The sequence below is a fragment of the Elgaria multicarinata genome, chromosome 2 (genome assembly GCF_023053635.1).
Source record: "Elgaria multicarinata webbii isolate HBS135686 ecotype San Diego chromosome 2, rElgMul1.1.pri, whole genome shotgun sequence".
Lineage (NCBI taxonomy): Eukaryota > Metazoa > Chordata > Lepidosauria > Squamata > Anguidae > Elgaria > Elgaria multicarinata.
In genome coordinates this window covers 33,066,486-33,090,982 of record NC_086172.1, presented here as the reverse complement: position 1 = coordinate 33,090,982, position 24,497 = coordinate 33,066,486, and the positions used below count along the sequence as shown (strand labels likewise).

Sequence of the window (24,497 nt, the reverse complement as noted above, 5' to 3'; positions counted from 1 at the left end):
GGAAAATACGAGTGATGTGTTTTCTTCCTTATATTATGGCCCATGTCTATGAACTATAAACAGACAGACACAGCTGGATAGTAAGTACTTGTCTAGCTGCTAAATGTTCCAGTTACATCCTCACTGCCAGGAAACTTTTTTCTATGTGTGTGTTTTTAATTGTGCCTTTTCAGGGGGGAAATTGTCTCTGCTTTTACCTATACAGTTATAACCGAGTATAAACAGTGGAACATGAACAAACTGCATTATTTGATTTGGACTTTCCATCACAGCTGTGCCATGTAAAGTTCCTCTCTGTATTCAGCTCGCTATTAAGAAATACAACTGATATTTCACACGTCTATTTGCCTGCACTTTTCAGGACAGAAAGCAGCATTTAAGGTTTCTTCCCAGAAAACTTGGAACAGCTTGGCTATGCATAACTACTCCCTTGCTGCCTTTACAATTGTTAAGTTCAAGGGCGAACACCCACTGGAGTACAACATCCATGCAGCACATTCATAGACATGCAGAGACACTCTCTTATAACTGTTCCACATTTTTGGAATGTCCTGCATGTTGTGCGACAACCCTGTGAATTAGCAGACAGCAACAGGCCCCTGAAATTAGTTCAAAGGGAAAGCTCAGTTTCTCCATGCTGGAGAATAACTCTTGGGGTTGTTACTCTTACTCCGTATTTGAGGCAAGCAAGCCAACAAGATTTCTATTTCCAGGATGGAAAACCTAAACCTCAGCAGCATCACCAGAAGAAGATTTAGAAATCTAATGCCTCAATACATGGTTAGAAAATTCAAAACTGAAACACAGGGATCTGCAGGCTGACAAAATAAAAGCTAAGCGCAAGGCTGGCCGCAGATGAAGGCAGTGAACGGTCCACTTTTTTTCTTTTTTGCATTTTATATGTGCTTTTTTCTAAGTAAGGTTTTATACATTTGTATTAAAATATCTCATTTTCTTTTTTGACCCCCCCCCCTTTTTGGGTTTCTGAAGTGTAAATGCAGGCATATGTTTCAAAGACATCAAAGCGATGGACTTATAGCCCCCTTCCAACACTGCTATTCTATGATTCATCAGTACTATAACTTTGTGAATAATGTCAGAGTTATTGACAAGAACAATGCTGCCAAATGCAGTCGTTCCTCAAAATCAGTTCTTTGGGAATTCTGAGTAGCATTCCACGTAATGCTGAAAATCATGCTTTTCGTACTCGCCTAACAAAAGTTTTATGTAATGCTGAAACCTGCAGCAGAGACTGGTTATGTTAGAGTATAGTAAAATAATCTCTGTACTGTATGCCAAGGTTCCGTTTCAATAAAAGTTCTACGAATACATCACTGCTCTCCAAAAAAAACCAGATGGAGCATCAACAGAGGCTGGAGAAAGCATAAAGACGGACTACCATCACATGAAAGTTCAACATCACACCAAGAAAACTATGTAGCATGGAAATCAGTTAGTAGGATAGCTTTGTATGTCACTAGAGAATTTAACTTTGGGCTGAACTCACAAAGGTCAATCCTTTGTAGTGGGGCTGTTGTGGAGAAGGCGTGCCTGTTGTGCTGAGGCCCGAAGAAAGTGTTTGTTTGCCCCACCCATGATCTCCACAGGTACTTAATAGGGCTGTGCTCTGCTCCATTCCAGATCCCCTAAATTCGGATTCGAGTCAGGTCAGGGGAGGTCCAGATCGATCCAAACCATTCCGGAGCTCCAGATGCCATTTTGGGTCAAACAGTATTGGAAGAGTATGTCTCCCATTAATGTTCTCTTCTCCTGGCTAATCTTTCAGTCTCTCTTCATAGGGCTTTGTTTCCAGACCCCTGATCATCCTGGTTGCCCTCCTCTGAACATGCTCCAGCTTCTCTTTGTCCCTCTACAAGTGTGATGTCCTGAAATGCACTTTATAATCAATATGTGCCCTAAGCAGGGCCAAATACAGAGGAGAAATTACCTCACATGATTTGGAAAACAAAACTATTTTAATTTTTCCAAAAAATAGCATTTGCCTTTTTTTCTGCACCATAACAACAATGGCTCTAATTCAGCTAGTAATGCAGTGTAATGTCACTCATGTTTCCTGCCCCTTTGAAATTACTTTATTTTAGTAATAAAGTAATTTCAAAGTAATAAAGAAATTACTTTATTTTAGTAATAATGTTAATTATTGTCATTTCAATATTCCGTGTTCTAAACTTTTTTCTGCTTTAGACAACATTATGAATACTGTACATTTAGATATTAACATTGTAAGTTATGCAAAATGAAGACTACATTTATAGCTAAGGACATATTTTCATTGTTAATTGCACACACATGTCTTTCGAAAATGGATTTGGGATTATGTAGCTATTATATACATTTCAGCACTGTAAACTAATATGAAAATAACATAAACTTGTAAAGCTTACTCTTAACATATAAGGTATACCACTCTTAAACATTTTTAGGAACACTTCTTTCAAAGAAATATTATATTTAATACTTTTGGATGTGGTACTCCTACTACATCAATGGTTACTTAAGAAGTAAAGTACTTAAGAAGTATTTTATTTCACTGCTTCTCTATAAATATATAAAGAAGAAATGATAGGCAAATGTAGCATATAATGAAGACATTACTGTAGTGCTGAAGTATCAGTAATGCTTGTATTTTCAATACACCTTGTTTTAAATTCTACAATATGGATATCGTCCAAGAATTACTATAAACACGAGCTCTGATTGTCATTACTATCAGTAATGGCAAGACAAAACAACGAAAACTATTGCCACAGTTGACCGCCCAACTCCAAAAAGATCCACAGCATTCTTGTAATAACCAGGATTTGCCAGTTTCCAGATAGATATAGCCACCTTCTTCTCAACTGGTATAGGTTCTCTCATTGCAGTGCGTTTTCGAAGGAGAGAAGGAGTTAACAGTGCTACAATTTCAAATAAGGTGGAACGACTCATCCGGAAGGTTTCAATCCACTGGGCATCACTCCAAACCTTTAAAACAAAGTTTTCCCACCAGTCTTTGCTGGTGGGTATTGCCCAGTAGCGGCGGAAGACAACAGGAAAAGTTATAAATTTGGACATTTTTGCCATATCACTCATGTTGAGGTTAAAACGAGCAACAAGGCAAGCCATCCTTCTCCGGTAAGATTTCTGGAAGGCATTCCTAGACCTGCTAATCATGCACGGCTCGTCATCCAAATCTTGCAATGCATTAATTGCCATCTCCAAGGCATGTAATGCCACGGTAATCAAGTCTAAGAAATTTGAAAGATTGAAGACATTCCTGTCACCAGCCATCACTGCACTATCGTCAATGCCAAACTCTGACAATCCTCAATACACAATACTTCTCTCCAGAACTCCCGCCACAAAGATTTCAAATTAGGAGCATGCGCATAAAGGAATGAAAAACTAGGTGCAGAAAGCACAAGAAACGGAAGTGGGAAGAGACAGTCTGGGCATTAGGAGGATCATAGAAAGGACAGGATCAAGGATCAGACAATGGGGCAACTAACAGTGTGCTCCGGTATAACGTTACAGGAAAAGGTAAGTAATGCTACTGAGCTCCGTTAAACATAGTGACGTTATAATCAATAACGGAACAAAGGCAAGAAATAACGTTGTAAGCTACAGTGTAGATTCGCCCCAGGTCCCTTGGAGAAACAAAGGTGGGAATCAGCTATGAAGTGTGAAATGCAAAGTCTGGGGGGGGGGGATTTGAAGAGTCTAAATTGCCTGAAGGAAAGTAACTTGTCGCTGGGTTTTCAAACGTAAGAGGCTTGAATCTGGAGAAGAAAAGTTTAAAGCCAGGCTGGTTGCAAGGATTTTTAATCAGATTAAGGATGTTGATTATGATCAAACTTTTTCTCCCACTTGCAAGGCAGAGACTCTGAGGCTTCTTACAATTGCAGGAAAAGAAAAATTAGTGGTCCATCATTTTGATTTTGAGACCGCGTACCTGAACGATCTCCCTGATGAGGCTCGCCTGGCACCAACGCTACTATCTTTCCGGAGCCAGGTTAAGACTTTCCTCTTTGCCCAGGCATATGGCGGCACATCCTAATTACCCACGTTTCGTTTTTAATCGGTTTTTAATGCTTTATGTGTGTATGTACTGTTTTAGAGTTTTAAATTTTGTATACTTGTTTTTACCTCAATTTTAGAATTTCTGTAAACCGCCCAGAGAGCCCTGGCTATGGGAGCGGTATATAAGTGTAATGAATAAATAAATTAAATAAATAAATGCGCAGCTTTCGGAAAGTATTTATATGAAAAAACCAGTAGGTTTCGAAAGCCAGACAGGTACCGTGTGGTGTCTCAAACGTGCAATTTATAGCTTAAGACAGAGTGCTAGATGCTGGAATGATTGTCTAAATTCTACTCTAGTCAATGAGTTGGGATTCAGCAGAAGCCTAGCAGATCTTTGTTTGTACACACAAGGAAGTGGGAAGAACTACAAAGTAATTTTATTATTTGTGGATGATTTATTAGTGGCCTGTAGTGACACTGGACAAGTCCAGGAAGTTGCAAAACAACTTGAGAAAAGGTATAGGTTAAAGGCACTAGGTCCAGTAAAGAACTACTTGGGTGTAGAGATCAAAACAGCAGAGGATGGAAGCTATGTGCTTAATCAAAACCAAAAAAATTTGAACTTGCTAGAAGCCTGTGGAATGCAGGATTGCAAAGGGGTCAGAAGTCTTTTAGCAGTAGATGTGTGCAAGAATTTACAAGCGAAAGTTTTTGTGACCCAGATCTTTATCATTCTGTGATGGGCACATTACTTTTATCTGGTGTCCTGGTCTAGGCCAGATCTTGCCGCATCAGTGGCACTTCTAAGTAGGTTCGTTGCCTCGTCAATGATCCCAGCTTGGCAGGCAATTAAACGTGTTCTCAGGTATTTAAAGGGGACTCTAGATTTTTGACTGAAGCTATCAGCAGAGCAGGACAAGCAGTTTATGGGGTATGTCGACTCTGATTGGGCCGGATGCCTGGAAGATCAAAAATCAACATCAGGACTAGTGTTAATATATGGGAAAGCCTTGATCACCTGGAAAGCTAAAAAGCAGTCATACGTGTCCACATCTTCTTGTGAAGCAGAGTATGGAGCATTGTCTGAGCTATGTGGTGAGATTACTTGGTTTATACAGTTGCTGAAAGATTTCAAAATCTCTTTTACACTACCAGTCCCTGTTTACTGTGACTCACAGTCCTGTATAACGTTAGCTAATGCTGACATGTTCAAGGCTAGGTCCAAACACATTGCTATTAAATACCAGAACGTAAAGGAACACATCAGAAATAAAACATTGAGGCTTGTTTATTGTGAATCAAGAGAGAACATTGCAGACTTGTTCACTAAGCCGTTAGGAGTTGTTAGGCACATGGAGCAGTGTGAAACTTTCATAGAATCATAGAATAGCAGAGTTGGAAGGGGTCTACAAGGCCATCGAGTCCAACCCCCTGCTCAATGCAGGAATCCACCCTAAAGCATCCCTGACAGATGCTTGTCCAGCTGCCTCTTGAATGCCTCTAGTGTGGGAGAGCCCACAACCTCCCTAGGTAACTGATTCCACCATCACACTGCTCTAACAGTCAGGAAGTTTTTCCTGATGTCCAGCTGGAATCTGGCTTCTTTTAACTTGAGCCCGTTATTCCGTGTCCTGCACTCTGGGAGGATCGAGAAGAGATCCTGGCCCTCCTCTGTGTGACAACCTTTTAAGTATTTGAAGAGTGCTATCATGTCTCCCCTCAATCTTCTCTTCTCCAGGCTAAACATGCCCAGCTCTTTCAGTCTCTCTTCATAGGGCTTTGTTTCTAGACCTCTGATCATCCTGGTTGCCCTCTTCTGAACACACTCCAGCTTGTCTGCATCCTTCTTGAATTGTGGAGCCCAGAACTGGACACAATACTCTAGATGAGGCCTAACCAGGGCCGAATAGAGAGGAACCAGTACCTCACGTGATTTGGAAGCTATACTTCTATTAATGCAGCCCAAAATAGCATTTGCCTTTCTTGCAGCCATATTGCACTCTTGGCTCATATTCAGCTTGCCATCTACAACAATTCCAAGATCCTTCTCGTTTGTAGTATTGCTGAACCAAGTGTCCCCCATCTTGTAACTGTGCATTTGGTTTCTATTCCCTAAATGTAGAACTTGGCATTTATCCCTATTATATTTCCTTCTGTTGTTTTCAGCCCAGCACTCCAGCCTATCAAGATCACTTTGAAGTTTGTTTCTGTCTTCCAGGGTATTAGCTATCCCACCCAATTTTGTGTCATCTGCAAATTTGATCAGCGTTCCCTGCACCTCCTCGTCCAAATCATTAATAAAAATGTTGAAGAGCACTGGGCCCAGGACTGAGCCCTGCGGCACCCCACTCGTTGCCTCTCCCCAGTTTGAGAAGGTTCCATTGATAAGTACTCTTTGAGTCCGATTCTGTAGCCAACTGTGAATCCACCTAATAGTTGTTCCATCTAGCCCACTTTTAGCTAGTTTGTTAATCAGAATGTCATGTGGTACTTTGTCAAAAGCTTTGCTGAAGTCAAGATATATGACGTCCACAGCGTTCCCAAGGTCCACAAGGGAGGTTACCTTATCAAAAAACGAGATCAAATTAGTCTGACAGGACTTGTCCTTGACAAATCCATGTTGGCTTTTAGTAATCACTGCATTGATTTCAAGGTTTCAGGAAGGAATTACTGTAAATATCTGTATAATGTTTTTCCCAAAAGGTAAAAGGGGTGTTGGATCCTGGAATGGATCAGTTTTACTTTGTTCCTCAGCTTTTTAGTATGCCCTCTGACTGAAGACATACTGGAAATGCCAAGGCCACCATCCGGACACTGAGATAATTAGTTGTTAGTGGGGTGGGTCTAATTGCCAATTATTGGCTGGACTGATTGTACAGGTTGCCATGTATATAATGCTCCTGATTATGTGTCTTCTATCTCTCTCCTGTGACCAATGTGAGTATGTGTATGTGCTGTAAAATATTAGATGCTACATGTGTGCTGTAAATACATATTTAATTAAACCAATCTATATTTCAGTAAAGCTCTGTTTGAAACTAAAACAGTTTGTGAGCTTTCTTGGTTTCTACTGTTTCTGCTGGGAAGCTTCTAAAACTCTGCTTGCTCTTGAGGAGTACTTCCAACAGCCAGAGGTGTCAAGGACTTAGGTCAGCGAGGAGTGGTTTCATTTGAGCTGTGTTTGTTGGAGGAGTTATTGAGGATTTTTGAGTGTGTGTGTGTGTTGGTTTCTGACTTTTTCCTTCTCCTTAGCTTTCTTGTGCCCTCTCTTGGCTTGCTTGGCTTCTGCTTTTTATATTATATAAACTCCCCCCCCCCCCCCCGTGGAGTGTGTTTGTTCCCCTCCCCCTTTCCCTCGGTCCTTTCCTTTCTAAAACCCTTTTGTCTGTGAGTGGGTTCATTCTTTCTGTTCATCTTTCTTCTTTATAAACAAAAAACAAAAAAATTACAAAAAAAAATCATCTATCCCCCCCGTTCTGTGTGTGAGACAATTTGTGTGCTTGCTTATACAGTGTGCATAAGCTTACATAAACATGAGGGGCAAAGCACCACAAAACATCATCATCCCAATTTACCCCCCAAATAAAATCATAATAAAGAAACACGGCAGCAGATGCAACCCGTCTGTGCTTAGGCGAGGTGGCAGGGGGCAAGGCACTGGCGCTGGCACCAGCAGTAGTAGGCAGGCTGTCTCTCCCCCAGTGAAAATAAAATGGCAGAGGCACCCAAGCTTCTCCCACTACTGCACACCTGTCACTTTTTGAGGCTGGCAAAAGTGGTCCATTGCCAGATGAGCAGATCAGGCCACTTTACCCCAATGTAAATGCTTCTGATGCGCCACATAGGCCACTTTCCACCAATGTAAGTGCTCCAGATGAGCAGATCAGGGCACTGTCCACCAATGTTCTTCTTGTTAGCTTCCAGTGCTCTCTGTCTTAGCTTTCTTTTCTTGTGCTTTTTATATTATATATAAAGTTTGGTTGGTTTGTTCCTCATGCAAGTCATTGACTTCACTTGCACTCAAGGTTTGTTCTTCCGCCTCACCGGGAGGTAGACTACAGTGGGAGAAGTCCACTGTTTCCCCTTTTGAGGTCTCTAGCAAGGTGTCCTCAAGGTCACTTGGCACGTCCACTTTCCACCAATGTCAATGCTCCCAATGAGCAGATCCGTCCGGGAAAGCTGCCAATAGACCAGCTAATTAGACAGAGATACAGATGTGGGCAGCGTGCCCAGACAAGCCCAAGAATTCGGCCACAAACCCAGCAAACGAACAGTGGAGTTCATCTTCAGCTGTGCTATGAAACAACACAGTTAACTCTTTAATATCAGAGTACAAGACAATTAAACATGAGACAGAGTCCAGTTCCATTCCGAGAGTCAAAGGCTTACGACAGGCAGAGAGAGTCCAAGAAAACAGTCCAGAAGTCCAGGGATACGAGCAGGTTACGAATTCCAATGCGACGTTCAACCAGGATACAAGGTCACCAAGATCCGAAACAGGAATCAAGAGCTTTCGCCAGGATGCTCAGTTAATCTCTGGCAAAGTTCCTGTTGCTTCCCTGCTCTCTAAATCCCCCTCCCTGGCAGCTACAGGTGTTCCCTATTGACCTGGCGTCTAGCATAAATTCGCAAAGACCTGCGCCGGGCTTCCTTTTCCGCCCTATGCTGCCTAAACAACTGTGCAGGTAAGTTTGTTGCTTCTCCCTCTGTCTCTTCTGAATTGGCCAAACAAGATCATCCACTTTACACCAATGTAAATACTCCAGATGAGCAGATCAGGCCACTGTCCACCAATGTTCTTCTTGTTAGCTTCCAGTGCTCTCTCTGTCTTGGCTTTCTTTTCTTGTGCTTTTTGGTTTGTTTGTTCCTTCTTGGCTGAATGTAAGGGTGTGTGATTGCCTGGGGAATGGGAATACATGAACACGGACAAGGCGGTGGAGAGTCAGAGGCACCCAGAAGAAACATGCACGCGTTGCACAGAGCAACAAGAGAACCCCGTGGCTGCGAGGGCGAGCAAGAGCACAGAACGTTGGACACATGACTGACGCCCCGTGATCAAAGAGGAAGTGGAAACAGGAGCGTGGTTCATCACCTGCCTGGTGAACCGTCACAAGAAACTGGACAGTTGGCAGGTAGAGCATTCATTGGTACCCGGAGAAACTCCCTCAAAGGACAGGCTTACAGGGGCATCCAGATCAATCGGAAGCATCACGTGGATGATTTGCTCCTGAAAGATTGCCAAGACTGCGGCCTGGATTACTCACAGTTAGCGTCGCCCCGGGAAAAAGTCTCCATCTGGATTGACCCTGGCGAAGTGTGCTGTAGGCTTGGAGAGAACAACCACTACACTTCAAGGTGAAAGACAAGGAGATCCGCAGCGGGAAAGCTAGTCCCGAGCTGGTGACATCCAACTACTATTTCGAGTCTCCCTCGGACTGCTCGTCGGAGGACAAGGGGATGGCCAAGGCTCCAGCAACAACATGGGCGCTGAGCACAAATCAACTGGAGAGGAACGATGCCGAACAGACTACCTAGTATTACTATGTGCCATCTCCTCTTTGGGTCCCATGCCCTCAAGCTGTGGTCAGCTACATCCCCACCTACCAGCCCGTCACTGTCTTCTACATACCGCTGGCTACTGTCTCAAAACCACCGGTTGCCAGGAAACCCAACCCGAACCTGCTGAAATGCCTCACCAAGGGGGCCTCCAAAATGTGAGGGTTGTGGGGATGTGGAGGAGAGAAACAGAGGCCAGGTGAAGACTGCAGTTCCTGACCGCATGCCTTAAGCGGAGTGAGTAATCCAGGCCGCAGTCTTGGAAATCTTTCAGGAGCAAATCATCCATGTGATGCTTCCGAGTTGTGCATGTTTCACGGTTGGCGGGGTCACCTTGTTTCCATGGTGCGAAACGACTTTAGCATTCCGATTGTATATTACTTAGCATGTCATCATGCAGTCAGAACCGGAAGCCTGGGCTTTGACATGGGTTAGGCAGAGGAAACCTGGGTTCTTTTCTCAGCTCTGGCAGGGAAGCAGGTGTCTAGTAGTTAGAGCAGGATAGGCAGGGGAGCTGGATTAAAAAAAGTTTTTATTATTAAGTTTTTGGAGAGGATTGAGATTTAGTGGGGAAGAATTCTCACTCCTTCGGCCAATTCCTTTTCTCCAAACGTTTAGCGCTTCTGTAAAACTGAGATAACAATGGAAACTCTGTATAGTCTGCACTTTAAAAAGTAACAAGAAAATAGAAACTCTGCTGCTGCCAAATTCTGCTGCCCTCACATTTATGTATGCTTGTTGCAGGAAGGCGGCGCAAAGAGCAGAAGAAGAAGACCGGGCTCGAGGACGACGATGGGCAGCAGAACCAGGCCACTGCTTGACTCAGTCATAGGCAGGGCATATTTACCTCCCAAGAAGTTGAGACAGTTAACCTCAAAGGCGAAACATCTATCATCAACACACTGCACAGCTTACGACGTGCAGAGCCTTCTAGGATATATGGCATCAACAGTACATGTCGTAGATTGGCCAGGACTCTTTGAGGCAATGGATGTTGGAGTTTTTTGCCCTTCCAATGATATATAGAGAATTGGGGACGTCGAAGTGCCGCCTTTCATTGTAGCCGATGGAGAGTTGCCTACTGGCAAATAGAGGAAGTAGAACTATTATTAGAAGAATTAATTAAATCAGGGCAGGCAGAGCTCCTGTCCATTTTTTAAAAAGCCGCGAGGACTCTTACCTCGGAAGGATACCCGCGGAGTGCACTACAGGCCCGCACAAAATTCAAGACCATCAAGGCCAAATTTTTTGACTCCTTGGAGTTACATCAAGGGCCACCCCCAAGGTGTCTAAGACCCCCACATTATGACGCACTACATAGGCTGTGGCGGGATGCAGGGGAGCCTAGCTGGTTGGAAAGGCGACCTGCAAGTAAGTTTTTATTGTTAAGGAATATAAAGCCACTTTTCTTTAAGTACTTCCTACTTATTTCATAAAACTAATTAGATTAAATAAAATGCATTCATTGCAGATTAATGCTGTTAAGTTAAAATTTCAGTCATGTCTGAGAACCTGACTGTATCTGCAGCAGTTACAGCATGACAGTAACAAACAAGTTAGTCTAATGTTAAGGCAGTTTCTAATTCTATATTTATAGAGTTGTGTCATTATATTAAATATATATAATAAAAAGAACTTAATGAAACACCACTGTAAATTTGTTACATAAATACAAAAAATGTGAATACATTTTGTAATTAAAAGTTTTGTGTTTCCTATTTAGTTATGAAAGTACATTGGATTTTTTTAATCATTATATCATTATATTTAACTTTATTATAAAAAAATGTAATATAATGATTTAGCTATAACTTTCTAGTGGAAAACATAAACATTATTAATTTTCCTGCGCTCAAACATACTATTACTTTGTTTACTTTTCAGACATGCAGCCAGCTCCCCGATCCAGAAGAGGCCAGCAGCAAGCCACTGCAGCAGCACAGGAAGGCGAAGATGAAATCTCACCACCACATCCTGATAACGCAGGTCTATCACTGATTACACTAAACTATAGAATACTTTAACAAACCAAGGTAATGAGTGATGCTCACTGGATTTCATTGCTAAAAGTACATGCTTCCCCTTTCAGGAGAACAGTCCACATCAACACAACCTCCAGCAGCTCACCAGTCTGGTGAAGGACCAGAAACATCAGGCATTCATAGCAATGAGGAAGTGCTGAAGGCTGTCCTTCGCTTGGAGGCATCCTTCCACAAAACAAGTAAATATGTTTTTAAATTAACTAATTTACAGTGTAAATTGCTAATAACTTTTTTTCTGCATTGACTAGTAACGATTATGCCCATTCTGCCATGCCTGGCAAAGCCTGGGCGTGGGGAGGGATTTGCGGGCGGGGCAAGGGAGAGACGTGCCCATCTAGTATTGGGCATGATTTCACGCCACTGGGTCGAGGGGTTTTGCGCCGAATAAAAGCCGGCCGCTTACCCCTCTCAGACCTTCTCGCTTTCGCAGCTTCAGGAGCTGACATCTGGAGCTGCCCTCATTAGGAGCAGCGACGTCTTTGGGCTTAAGCCCCCAGGTTTGAAGCGCGGGAATAGGAGCATGGCACAGGCAACTCTGTTGGCATACGACCGGGTTGCCCGCGCACATGAGAGGAAGCGCTCACGGGGCCGCTAGTTCCCCTTTAATCCCGGGCCTCAGTGCCTTCAGGAAGCCGCGCAGAGTGGCGCAAACTCTGGGGCAGGAAGCCCATACGGGTGGGAAGTCCATTAAACCCCCCCTTCCGCACACAGGGCTGCAAGCACCTTCAATCCCGGGGCCTCGTTACCCTTTCAAAGGGTTCCCCCCGCCCTCCCTCCAGTCCCGGCCTACCTCCGGGGCTTGCTGACCGGGCCCAGTCTGCTTTGTGGAGGCAAGTGTGCACACACAGGTTGGGCCAGCCGTCTCGGCGCTGGTCTTGAGCGCAGCGCGGGCTCGAAATAGATGGGCTCCTGTCGGAAGGGGGGGAGCGCTTGCGCGATGCCTACCAACCCGGAAAGGGCCATTGGCAGACTCGCCCTCAGGAGCAGGGTGCCCTGATGGTCCCCCGCTACAAATTGGAATGTGCGGGGGCCAGGGCTTTTTCAGTGGCTGGCCCCCGGTTATGGAACAATGTGCCACTGGAGATTCGACAGGCTCCCACTTTTAATTGCTTCAAACGCCTTTGTAAGGCTTTTATATTTTCACAAGAGTTTGGGGAGGGGGTGGTTTAAATTGGGGTTGAGGGCTTTTAATGGTTTGAGGGTGAGGGTTTTAATGGAATTGTTGTAATGTGGGTTGAGGATTTTAATGGAATTGTTTTATGTGTTATTGTAAAACGCCTCGATGCCAGAAATGGTGAGGTGGCGCTATAAAAATGTTTTAAATAAATAAATAAATAAATAAAGGAGCTTGGGTTGGATTGTGCCCAAAGATCCACTCCTGAGTTGCACCTTTTGATGTTCACTTTTCCATCCTATTCCACTTCCGCATCTCAATCTATCTGGCCCACCCCATTTTCCTCAGCCTTCTGGTCCTTTGTTTCCTTAATTATGGATCTGCTCATGTAGATATCATTTCCCACTAACTGAAAGAGTTACTAGTTTACAATAGCATTGGTATCTTCTTTTAAAGCTTTCCTGTCTGATTCCAAGTACAACACCAGAAAGCAAAGATGGAAGAAAACAGCTTGACATTTTCGGTTCCATTCCCCCAGACCAAAACAGCCCCTGGTGCCCCTCAACTATTTTCTTGCAGTCTAGTTTTAAATGACTCAAATAATGAGAATTTTTCCATTTCCCTTAAGAAACTATCCCACAGGCTGAATGATCTCAGTTAGGAATTCCCCACCCCCTACCCAGACTTAAATTTTCCTCTACTCAGTTCTATTCCAAGATTTAGTGCCATTTGTGCTTTAAAGCCTTTTTTTTTTTTGCTTCCTTCAGAGGCATCTTAGTGAAGATTAACATGATTCCACACAATATGAGAGCAAATCTACATGGAGAGTTTTGAAGTGTGAAGTCTGCATTCATTTCATTTTTGTTTATACATCAACAGGAGTAACAGAAAGAACAGCAGAGCAGAAACCAGTCATAGCAATCTTACCAATTGTAATTGAACAAGCTATTTGACTCACACCACTGAAGCCACCAGGTGGAGGGACAACACTGGCTTTATTGTTGGAATGAAAATAGAAGAAACACCAAGAGTTGCATTACTCTCACTGCAAGAAGACTTTAAATGTACTAAAGAAACTAAGGAATTTATAACGAATTTGTTGACAGCAGCAAGGTTAATCTTAGCTAGGAACTGGAAGATTCAAGGTGATTATTGTATTGAAGAATGGTATAAAGAAGTGTGGGATATTGCTATTAATGATAAATTGACATGTAATATTAAAGCGAGAAGAGGTATAGTAAAAACGAATGATTTTGAGGGAATTTGGAAAAAGTTCCTAGTATTTGTGTTTTCTAAGGAAAGTGGGAAACAACCAGCAAAAGAAACTATGAGTTTTTGGAAACAGGAATGAGATCCCGTGGTGGGGGGTGCACTTTTATGTTGAGTATGATTATGTTAAATAGATTAAGCGTGAATATTTGATATAAATGATATTTTGAGTTTATGTATTATGTTCTTTTTTTGTTAATTGTATTGATGTAGGTAAAAAGTCAATAAAAATTTATATATAAAAAAACCACTGGCTTTCATCCATTTAGTGTTCAACAATAAATCAGTAATAAACCTGGGCACAAGAGTTCAGTGACAGGGAGAAGAGGGAAGGAAAAGGAAGCAGTTTTTTGTTTCTTGTAATTAGACTACCCTTAATTTAATTGTTCCTTGTTCGAAGCAGAACAGGACATTTTCTCTAAGGCAAGGTTGACAATTTGTCTTTCTTCCTGCAAGATAGGCAATTTGCAGAATGGCCAAGGGTCCTACTTTACAGTCCTCTACTTTGGAGAACTGGCAGTTTGTATTTGAAGGTGTCCTCTATTTGATGAGCTGACCAGTCCAAGCCTGATTTAAACTCAAAGAACCATAAGAAGGGAGAGCACAGAGGGAAATGGAAAAACAAGGAGGTCAAGCTTTGGATCCCAAACCATAAAGACTAAGTGGAGCTACTGCATGTTAATTCAGATGAATGGCTATTTTATTTATTTATTTATTTATTGCACTTATATACTGCTCCCATAGCCAGGGCTCTCTGGGTGGTTTACAGAAATTCTAAAATTAAGATAAAAACGAGTATACAAGATTTAAAATTCTAAAACGTAGAACATACACACATAAAGCATTAAAAACGGTTAAAAAAACTAAACATGTGGGTGATTAAGATGTGCCGCCATATGCCTGGGCTAAACCTTGCTGTTGGTTCTGCCAACACTGATTGCCAATGACTCTCCCATGTCCTGTAGCATGTGAACATTAGCTGGTGCCACGTAGCCTGTCCCTGTCACAACTGCCTCTGGTAGATACCCACTGGCCAGGGCATGTGGGCAACCTCTTCAGCTCAGTCGCTGCACTGGGTGTAGCAGCTGTCTGTTTTCGTCTTCACTTCTCCAGCCACCAGAACAGCTTTCTTTTATTCTTCTGGATGTAAGCAAGGGCGGGAATTGTACAGCATCTTTCCATTCTTAAGCACAGACTTCTAAATGATAAGACCTGCCAGAAACTGCATGATTTCTGTTTGTTTGTCTAGCCCAGAGTGGGCTAGTTTGACTGGCAGCAACGTTCCAGGTTTGGAGGTAGAGGTCTTCCCCTCCACCTTCCTTCCAAGTGGAGATGTCAGACCTGAGACATCTTACATTCAAAGCATATGTTCTACCTCTGAGCTATGGAGTCTTCTTTAGCAGGCCTTTCTTAGCTACTGAGATATCTTCAGTGTTAGCAGGTTTGTATACCGTCTTTCCTCCCACATTTCCTTCACTCTTAATGAATTATTTCCAGTAGAGTTTTGGTGCACTCCAGTGGCTACATGTAGACATTGCATGTATATTCCTATATCCGTTACCAGAAAACCATCCTCAGCTTGCGCAGAGCAGCAATTTCTGCAGCTGAAACTCTCCCCACAACCTGAGTTCGATCCCAGCGGAAGCTGGTTCCAGGCAGCTGGCTCGGGTCGACTCAACCTTCCATCCTCCTGAGGTCGGTAAAATGAGTACCCAGTTAGCTGGGGGAAAGGTAATAACGGCCGGGGAAGGCAACGGCAAACCACCCCGCCACAAGGCCTGCCAAGAAAATGTCAGCGGAAGCTGGTGTCCCTCCAAGAGTCAGTAATGACTCAGTGCTTGCACAAGAGGTTCCTTTCCTTTTCCTTCCATCCATGTGTTTGGGTCTCTAGGGCCCTTTCTCCACCTAAGAGTTATCCCAGGAAAATGGAGAGATTGTCCCTGCCTGCTCCCGGGATCCCGTGTGTGGCATCTGGATGCACAGGAATGATCCTGGGACAATCCCAGGATATAGGGCTGGTGTAGACATGCCTCAAGTAATCTCTACATCTAGAAGAAGGAATGGTGATATTTACAGTTCATATGAGTCTTGATCCCAATGTCTTTCTTGTATACTGATGCAACAATCAACCGCTGCAGCCAGTGCTTTCCACTTGGTCACAACTAACTATCCTCAGTAAAGTAAAACACAATTAATTAATTAATTAATTAAGATATGATTTGGGGAGGGCAGTTAGAAGTTTGAATTACAGAGAGTGCTTGCCTCTGAGCAGTTATGCACAGAAAGCCTGGCTTGTGCTGACTTCTGAGTAAATCAGCCCTGCTTACTTCTGAGTAGGCCTGTCTAGGCTGGGATTTGGGAATCCTAACAGAAAGTCCAGTGCTTTGGCCTCCCTGCTTTGCCTTTGACACACAGACACACCGATCTTTTCCAGACTGAAGCCTTAGCTAAACCTAAGGTTTATCCTGGGATCGTCCCGGGGTCATCCCTGTGCATCTAAATGACACACAGGGGACTCCAGGAGCAGGCAGGGACAACCCCAGGATAAACCTTAGGCCTGGAATACAGTCCTCAGACTGAAAAAGGCTCCCCGCTCTTGCTCTCAACTAAGGGCGCAGGTAGGGATGCACGGATTGTGTAAACCCTGTTCTGTCTCTATTTTGTGGATTGTCAGGCGCCTTTTGTTCTGTCATCCGCCCATCGATAGGATTGGATTTTTTTTAAAAAAAAAATCCAAATTAATGCAAATTCACACTTGTACAAATTTGCCCTTGTGAAAATGTGCAAATCCCCAATATTCATTTTCACACTTTAACCTATGAGAGAAATGCATTTTCAGCTGTATTTTTTTTTTTTAGATTTCGTGTATTTTTCTATTACTAAATGTGCACAAACTTCCAGAAAGTTAGGGAAATGGTCCACAAGTCCGTGGAAACTACCCGACTGGGAAAAAGGCAGGTCCTTTTCTCATTTCCTCTGCCATCAGAAATGTATTTGTTGGGGAAGCGAGAGAGGGCCTTCTTTGTGGTGGCTCCCAGACTTTGGAACTCAATGCTTATGGAGACTAGGTTGGCCCGGTTTCTATTGATTTTAGCAGCATAGCTGGAAATCCCTGCTGACCTAGCAAAAACCACCCAGAGATCTACCAGTAGATCCTGATTTAGCTTCTTCCCAACCCTGTGATAAGCTGTGGCTCAATATTCAGTGTGAACCTATTGCTAGATTCAGGCAGGATCTACATTACTGCATTATAATGGTTTCGACAACCATTGGGGCCCAGGACACATTCCAAATACCGTTTTCACAGTGTTACATCCTGCTTGGTGTAGATCTGGCCTTATTCTCCTCTGGCTCCAATTTAGCTTACAGCAATTTAAATTTAATTTCTGAAGCCAGGGGAAATCACCTTACACAGTAGCAATAAGAAAGCACATCATCTGAGGCCATCACTATTGATATTTTTCTTAGACAGGTGAATGTTTGCTGGCATTCTAATTCATGCTTTCATGACAAATAAGCAAACATAATTGGAGCAGCAATGGTACCTCTGCTTATTTGGGAGGCAGCTACATTTTGCAGAGGGGGTTAATTCCAAGTAAACATTTGTAAGAGCAGGATGTGTACAACTTAAAAACAAAAACAAAAAAAAAGACACAGATATATTCAATTGCCCATGAAAGATCATTGTTCTCGGCTTCAAACTTCTAGCTTTCTTTTGCAAGTGATTTTATTCTTCCTGCAGAGGGCTGCAGGCACTATGGCATAGACTGGGGTTGGGGAGGCACTGGAGACACTCCACAAATTCCCCCATATCTGAGAGAGTGAGCTATCTCTATAGCAAAAGGAGTTTCATTAATTCATTCTTAATAGGCTCGTTATTTGGAGAAATATAATTTATTAATTCACAGAAGTCAAATATTTTGTACCTATATGAAACCATACATTTAAAAATTCATAAAATCAAATGGCCCTTGCACCTAATCGAGGTAAGAAAATATCCAGGAACATACTATATTTCCCATCTTCTGATAGCTACTAGGCTCCACCACGTATGGCTTAAATCTTACCTCTGCCCTACGTGAGTCTTTGGACACACACCCAGTGATTCCTTCCACTTGATGATATTGTGTTCCCATGAGCCAGCATGGTCTAGGGGTTCAAGTGATAGACTGGGCCTCGGGACAGCTCAGTTCTACTCCCACTTGTCCATGAAGCTCACTGAGTGACTTGGAGCCAGTCATTGACTCTTAGCCTAACCTACCTCACAGGGTTGTTGTGAGGAAAATATGGAGAGGAGGACGATGTGAGCTGGCCTTGGGTTCCTTGCGAGAGGAAAAATGGTAGGATATAAATGTAATAATAATAATAATAATAATAATAATAATAATAATAGAAAGATTTTTAAGAAAATGCTGATTCCATGAGTGAATTAAGAGTCAAACCACATCTTACATTAATTACATAGCTTATAACTGGCCCGTCTCTATGTTTTACTCTAGTGTAAGTGCATTCAGTTCGGAAGCACAGCACTCTAGAAATGGAGAGAAAAAGCTCTCCCCCAACCCCCCCTTAACATTATTGGTGTCAATTAGGGATATGCTCCGCTTCTCCTCGGACCGGAGAAGAAGGAGCGAATTGGCCTGATCCACCTTTCCCAGAGGCGTAATAGAAGCGATCCGGGAGCCTGGAGGAGCATAGCGAAGAGAAGCGGCCATAGGCGGAGTGCTTCTCTTTTCGCGGAGCGATCCGCCCGCCATTTTGGATTTTTTTTGCCCATAGGATTGCATTGCGGAAAAGATTAGGGGCAATAACTGTTTTGTTTTTAAAGCTATCTTTCTGAAATTTCTTGTGTTTAGAAAGTCGTGGCTGGGGGTCATTTTGAGCCTACTCTCAGCACTCTGCTTGGTGCGGTTCGCTTGCTATAATTTTTTAAAAAATAGGGTAAAAAAAGCGGGAGGGGGTAAGCAGCGGGGGGGGGGTAGCGATGACAGGGAGATTCAACTCCTAATCCTGATGAGAAGTGATCACGTCATGAAGCATCTTCCAATCCCAACGTTGGAGGGAGGACTAAGGCAGAGCCACCCTGAGAGCTTTCTGCTTTCTGTGTCTTTGTGGGTTGGTGTCTTTGGAGAGAGGAGTTATAGTTAGTTGCTGCTGCTGTGTTTGTTTGGAGTTGGAGGAGATAGATTTAGGATTAGATTGGGTTGTGTGTGTGTGTTTGTTTGCTTGTTTCTGACTGTTTGCTTAGTTTGCTCTGTGTTTTTCCCTTACTTTGATTTTATATAAACTTTATTTTTAATTTTTGGAGTGTTTGGTTGGTTCCCCCCCCCCTTCCCCCTCTTAAAGCCTGACTGTGTTTCATCTTCCTTCTTTCTTCTATATAAAAAAAGTACCAAAAAATATTATTCTCTATTTCTTCTCTCTGTGTGTTACTTGGACTGTGTGTTATTGTGTGAGTGTGCTGTGTGCACTGCTTGTGAAGTGCAAAAAAGCCAATACAGTTTGAGCGTTTCAAATCCAGTTTGGGCAAAGCATACACACTTGTCCCATTTCCCCAAATATATATTAGTATTAGTATTATATTATCATCATGAGAAGAGGGAGCAGGCGCATGTCTGTGGCTGGGTGTGCTGAAAGCAGTGGTGGTCAAGGGAAGGCTCAGGCTGGAACCAGTAAGCAGGCAGCCTCTCCTGCTGTGAAAATCAAACGGGCAACTCCTTGGCTGGCTGCTCCTCAACAGAAGCAGGAGAAGCAGCAGGCAGAGGCACTCTCTTCTCCAACTTGTGCCCGGCATTCTCTTTTTGAGGATGGGAATGGAAAAAGTGCCCCTTTGCAAGAGGCACGTGGCAGCAGTGCCATTAGAGGAGGAGGAGGGGTATCCCCAACGCCTTCATTATTGTTTGAGGCCACGAGCCCGCTGATGGATCTGTCTCCAGTCCTGATAGACGAGGTCCTCAGCACAGTGGAGGGGGGGAGGAGGAGGAGGCGGTGGTCCTCCAGGATGTGGGTGCTGAGGAGGAGCAGCAGCAGGCCGAGGCTCTCTCCCCAGTCTCATCCCACCTCTCTTCCGCTGTAACCCGTTTCTGTGGCGACACCAGAGAGCTCAGGCGGGCAATTGGTGTCACCATGGAAGCGAAAGACAAGCATAGTGTGGGACCACTATGAGGTGGGAGCGGATCCCCGCTTTGCTGTCTGTCGCCACTGCAAACTCACCCTAAGCAGGGGTTCAGCTACAGGGCATTATGGAACCAGCAGCCTGAAGATGCATCTTCAGAGGCAGCACCAGTCGATCTTGCTGGGGAAAGAGGCGGGCACTTGCAAGGCGACTGGTTCCAAGGGAAAGCCAAAGGCTACTGCTGCTGCTGCTGCTGGCACTGCCACTCTAAGCTCTCCATCTCCCATCCCCATGAGGGCTAGGCAGGCAACCCTCGAGGGCATGGGGTGGGGGAAGTATGGATCCACAAGATGGTGTTTTCCAACGCCCACCCAGATCACCACCTGCATCAGTGAGATGGTGGCGTTGGATGACCAGCCATTCAGCCTCGTCGACAACACAGGCTTCAAGAGGCTGATGGCGCTAGCGGTTCCATACCATAAGCTGCCGTGTCGCACCACCCTTAGCAGGTGGGTGGTGCCTTCCCTGTACTGTTCCTGCTGGGTCGTCTGTGCCAGGCAGAGGCACGGATGGTGCACTTCACCTCCGACATTTGGTCCAGCGAAGGCGGAGTGCACCTGTCCCTGACGGCTCACTGGTGAGCAGCCGTGGGGCAGGAAGCATCCAGCACTAGAGAGACTGGCAAGGAGGGCTACTGCTGGGCCCTCCTCCATACGCAAGTGATGGACCAGTCCCACATGGCAGCGGAGATTGCGGAGGCCATGAACCGCATGGTGGATGGGTGTCTAGCTGGGCACAAGCTCACCCGCGATTACATGGTCATGGACGGGGGAGCCAACATGGTGAAGGTGGTGCACGATGGCGGATTTGAGGGCGTCCGCTGCATCGCGCACAACTTGAACCTGGTGGTGAGGGATGGCCTCCTGGAGAGCTGCAGAAAGGTGTCAGGGCATTTCCACCACAGCGTCAAGGGCAGTCGATTGCTCCGGGAGAAGCAGGAGTTGAATCTCCCGCAGCACAGGCTAGTGCAAGATGTGGTGACACGCTGGAACTCCACCTGCATCATGCTGGAGCGTATGGTGGAACAACAGCGTGCCATCCACGAGCCGTTCCATGAGGCCACCGAGACCCTCTCGCTTGGAGCCGGACTAGAAAGAAACAAGCCATCCTTGGCTCACTTCCTTGCGCCCGCCTCGCAGGGTTGGTTTGCAATGCGTTACTGCTGGCTTAGAAAGAAACAAGCTATCCTTGCCATACTTCCTTGTGCCCCCAGAAATGTCTGCTGTCTGCCTGCCTTCCCTCCCTCCTCCCCTGCCCGCCTCGCAGGGATGGTTTGTGTGTGTCTTGCTTTGACTCAGGGGAGAAGTCCTTCCTGCGCTCACTTAGACTTTTTGAAGTTCCAAATCAATTTTTCAAGTGTGGAAGAAGATTCATATAGGTTTATCTACTCCCCAATTCATGGCATGCTACATCCTTAACATGATGTGAACTTTAACCCTCAGTGGGGCAGAGGATGAGGGTTTGCCTTTATGTATACCTGCATGTTTGCAATGGCACACATTGTTCCACTAGTGTAGCGGTTCTCAACCTGTGGGTCGCGACCCCTTTGGGGGTCGAATGACCCTTTCACAGGGGTCGCCTAAGACCATCGGAAAACACATATTTCCAATGGTCTTAGGAACTGAGACACCGCTCCTCTATCCGTCTCCAGGAGGGTTCGCCCACATGCAGATATGCCCACATACGAGTGCCCGACGTGATGACATTATCGCGCTAACCCTATCACATACACCCCGTACTAATACAGGTGTATATGACAGGGTTGGCACCATAATGTACTTATGCGGACAAGTCACACATGTGTATAGAGCAGCTACTGTGTAGAAAGCAGCTGCTGTGTTGAATTATAATTACTGGGTAAATGTAAAATCATGTACTGTAAAATCATCAACTACTGCAAAAAAAAAATATCTGTACCATGGGAACTTAATCTGGATGCTGATCGGACTTTTTATATTCAGCTGTGGTTGATGTGAATACTGCCCCCTTGTGATAGTAACAGGTATGTAAACAAAACAGCACAGAGAATGGTAAATCATAGGAAACTTTAATGAACTGTATTGACTGAACTATGTCATGTATCATCTTTTGTATTATTAAAGCTATTGTTATGTATTATTTTCATTAGCAAACCATCACATGACAATGGATCGTGTAGAGAAGAACATTAAAAAAATATAGTGAGGATTTTTTACAGGATGGTTTTACCTCAATAATTACAGCAGGAATTGAGAAACCGCAATGTGTTATTTGTTGTGAAGTTCTATCAGCCGAATCTATGAAGCCGAACAAACTAAAACGCCATTTTGATAGCAAGCATCTGAGCTTTGCCGGCAAGGATACCAACTATTTTAGAAGCAAAGCTGATGGACTCAAGAAAGCCAAACTTGACACTGGTGGCAAGTACCACAAACAAAACGTAGCAGCCGTTGAAGCTTCATATTTGGTGGCACTCAGAATCGCCAGAGCTATGAAACCTCACACCATTGCTGAGGATTTACTGTTGCCAGCGGCCAAAGACATTGTTGGAGTTATGATCGGAGACAAATTTGTTACAAAATTGAGTTCAATTTCCCTATCTTACGACACTGTCCGCAGAAGAATAGATGACATGTCTGCTGATATTTGATCAGGTAATCCAGGAAATTAAATCTGCTCCACTTCAAATATTTAGTATCCAGCTTGATGAATCTACAGACGTTGCAAAGTTTTCACAGTTACTGGTTTACGTAAGGTATATTAATGATGGCGACTTTAAAGATGAGTTTCTTTTTTGCAAACCTCTTGAAACGACAACTACTGCACGTGATGTATTTGACACAATTGGTTCATTTCTAAAAGAGCATAACATCTCTTGAGAAAAGGTTTGTGGTGTTTGCACAGATGGTGCTCCAGCTATGCTAGGATGTCGATCTGGATTTCAATGTTTGGTTCTGAATGAGTCACCAAAAGTCATCGGAACTCACTGTATGATTCATCAGCAAATATTAGCAATGAAGACGTTACCACAAGAGTTACAAGAAGTAATGAAAAGCGTCATAAGTTCTGTCAATTTTGTAAAGGTGAGCACTTTAAACAGTCGACTGTTTTCGCAACTATGCAACGAGTTGGATGCGCCGAACAATGTTCTGCTATTTCACACTGAAGTGAGGTGGTTGTCGAGAGGAAAAGTTTTAAAACGTGTTTTTGAGCTTCGTGATGAACTCAAAACATTTTTTAATCAGAAAGCAAGACCGCAGTTCGAAGCACTTTTCAGCGATAAAAGTGAACTACAGAAAATAGCGTACTTGGTTGACAACTTTGCCATCTTGAATGAGTTAAATTTATCACTGCAAGGACCAAATGCAACATGCCTCGATTTGTCTGAAAAGATCTGATCATTCCAAATGAAACTTCAGCTTTGGCAAAAAAAATTGGATGAAAATAAAATTTACATGTTGCCTACCTTATCTGCTTTCTTTGAGGAACATGACATTGAACCAGACAAAAGGATTACGATAATTTCTGTGAAAGAACACTTGCACATGCTTGCAGACGAAATTTCATCATACTTTCCAAATCTACCAGACACCCCATTTGCACTTACCAGAAACCCATTCACAGTCAAAGTTGAAGATGTTCCTGAAACAGCACAAGAGGAGTTCATTGAACTTATTCACAGTGATGCAGCGAGAACTGATTTCTCTACAATGCCAGTTACAAAATTCTGGATCAAGTGTTTGCAGTCATATCCTGTTCTGTCTGAGACTGTGTTGCGCCTCCTTCAATTTCCAACAACTTATCTGTGAAACAGGGTTTTCCAGCTTGTTGGTTATCAAGTCTAAATACAGAAGTAGACTTGTTGTGGAAGATGATCTTCGTTGTGCTCTTGCAAAGACTGCCCCGAGAATTTCTGATTTGGTGAGAAAAAAGCAATCTCAACCTTCGCACTGACGTTGGCTTTTTACGCATACTGTCGCAAAATGTAGCAATGTAGTTTACTGTTGTTATATTAAGAGTGTTACCCATGCTACACCATGCTTCAAGACAAAATTTCATTTATTTGTAATTAGAAATAAATATTTCACAATATATAATTACTTATTGTGTTTGTGATTAATCACTATACTTTAATTATGTTCAATTTGTAACAATGAAAATACATCCTGCATATCAGATATTTACATTACGATTCATAACCGTAGCAAAATTAGTTATGAAGTAGCAACGAAAATAATTTTATGGTTGGGGTCACCACAACATGAGGAACTGTATTAAAGGGTCATGGCATTAGGAAGGTTGAGAACCACTGCACTAGTGGATTAAGGACACCGTTAAG

At 43.6% G+C, this 24,497-nt stretch overlaps 2 pseudogenes; both read left to right on the top strand.

The window, feature by feature from the left end:
- Positions 1–4,949: 4,949 nt before the first annotated feature.
- Positions 4,950–9,741, top strand: LOC134393268 (maternal B9.15 protein-like; annotated as a pseudogene).
- Positions 9,742–22,324: 12,583 nt separating this feature from the next.
- On the top strand, positions 22,325–24,255 carry LOC134393538 (SCAN domain-containing protein 3-like; annotated as a pseudogene).
- Positions 24,256–24,497: the final 242 nt, after the last annotated feature.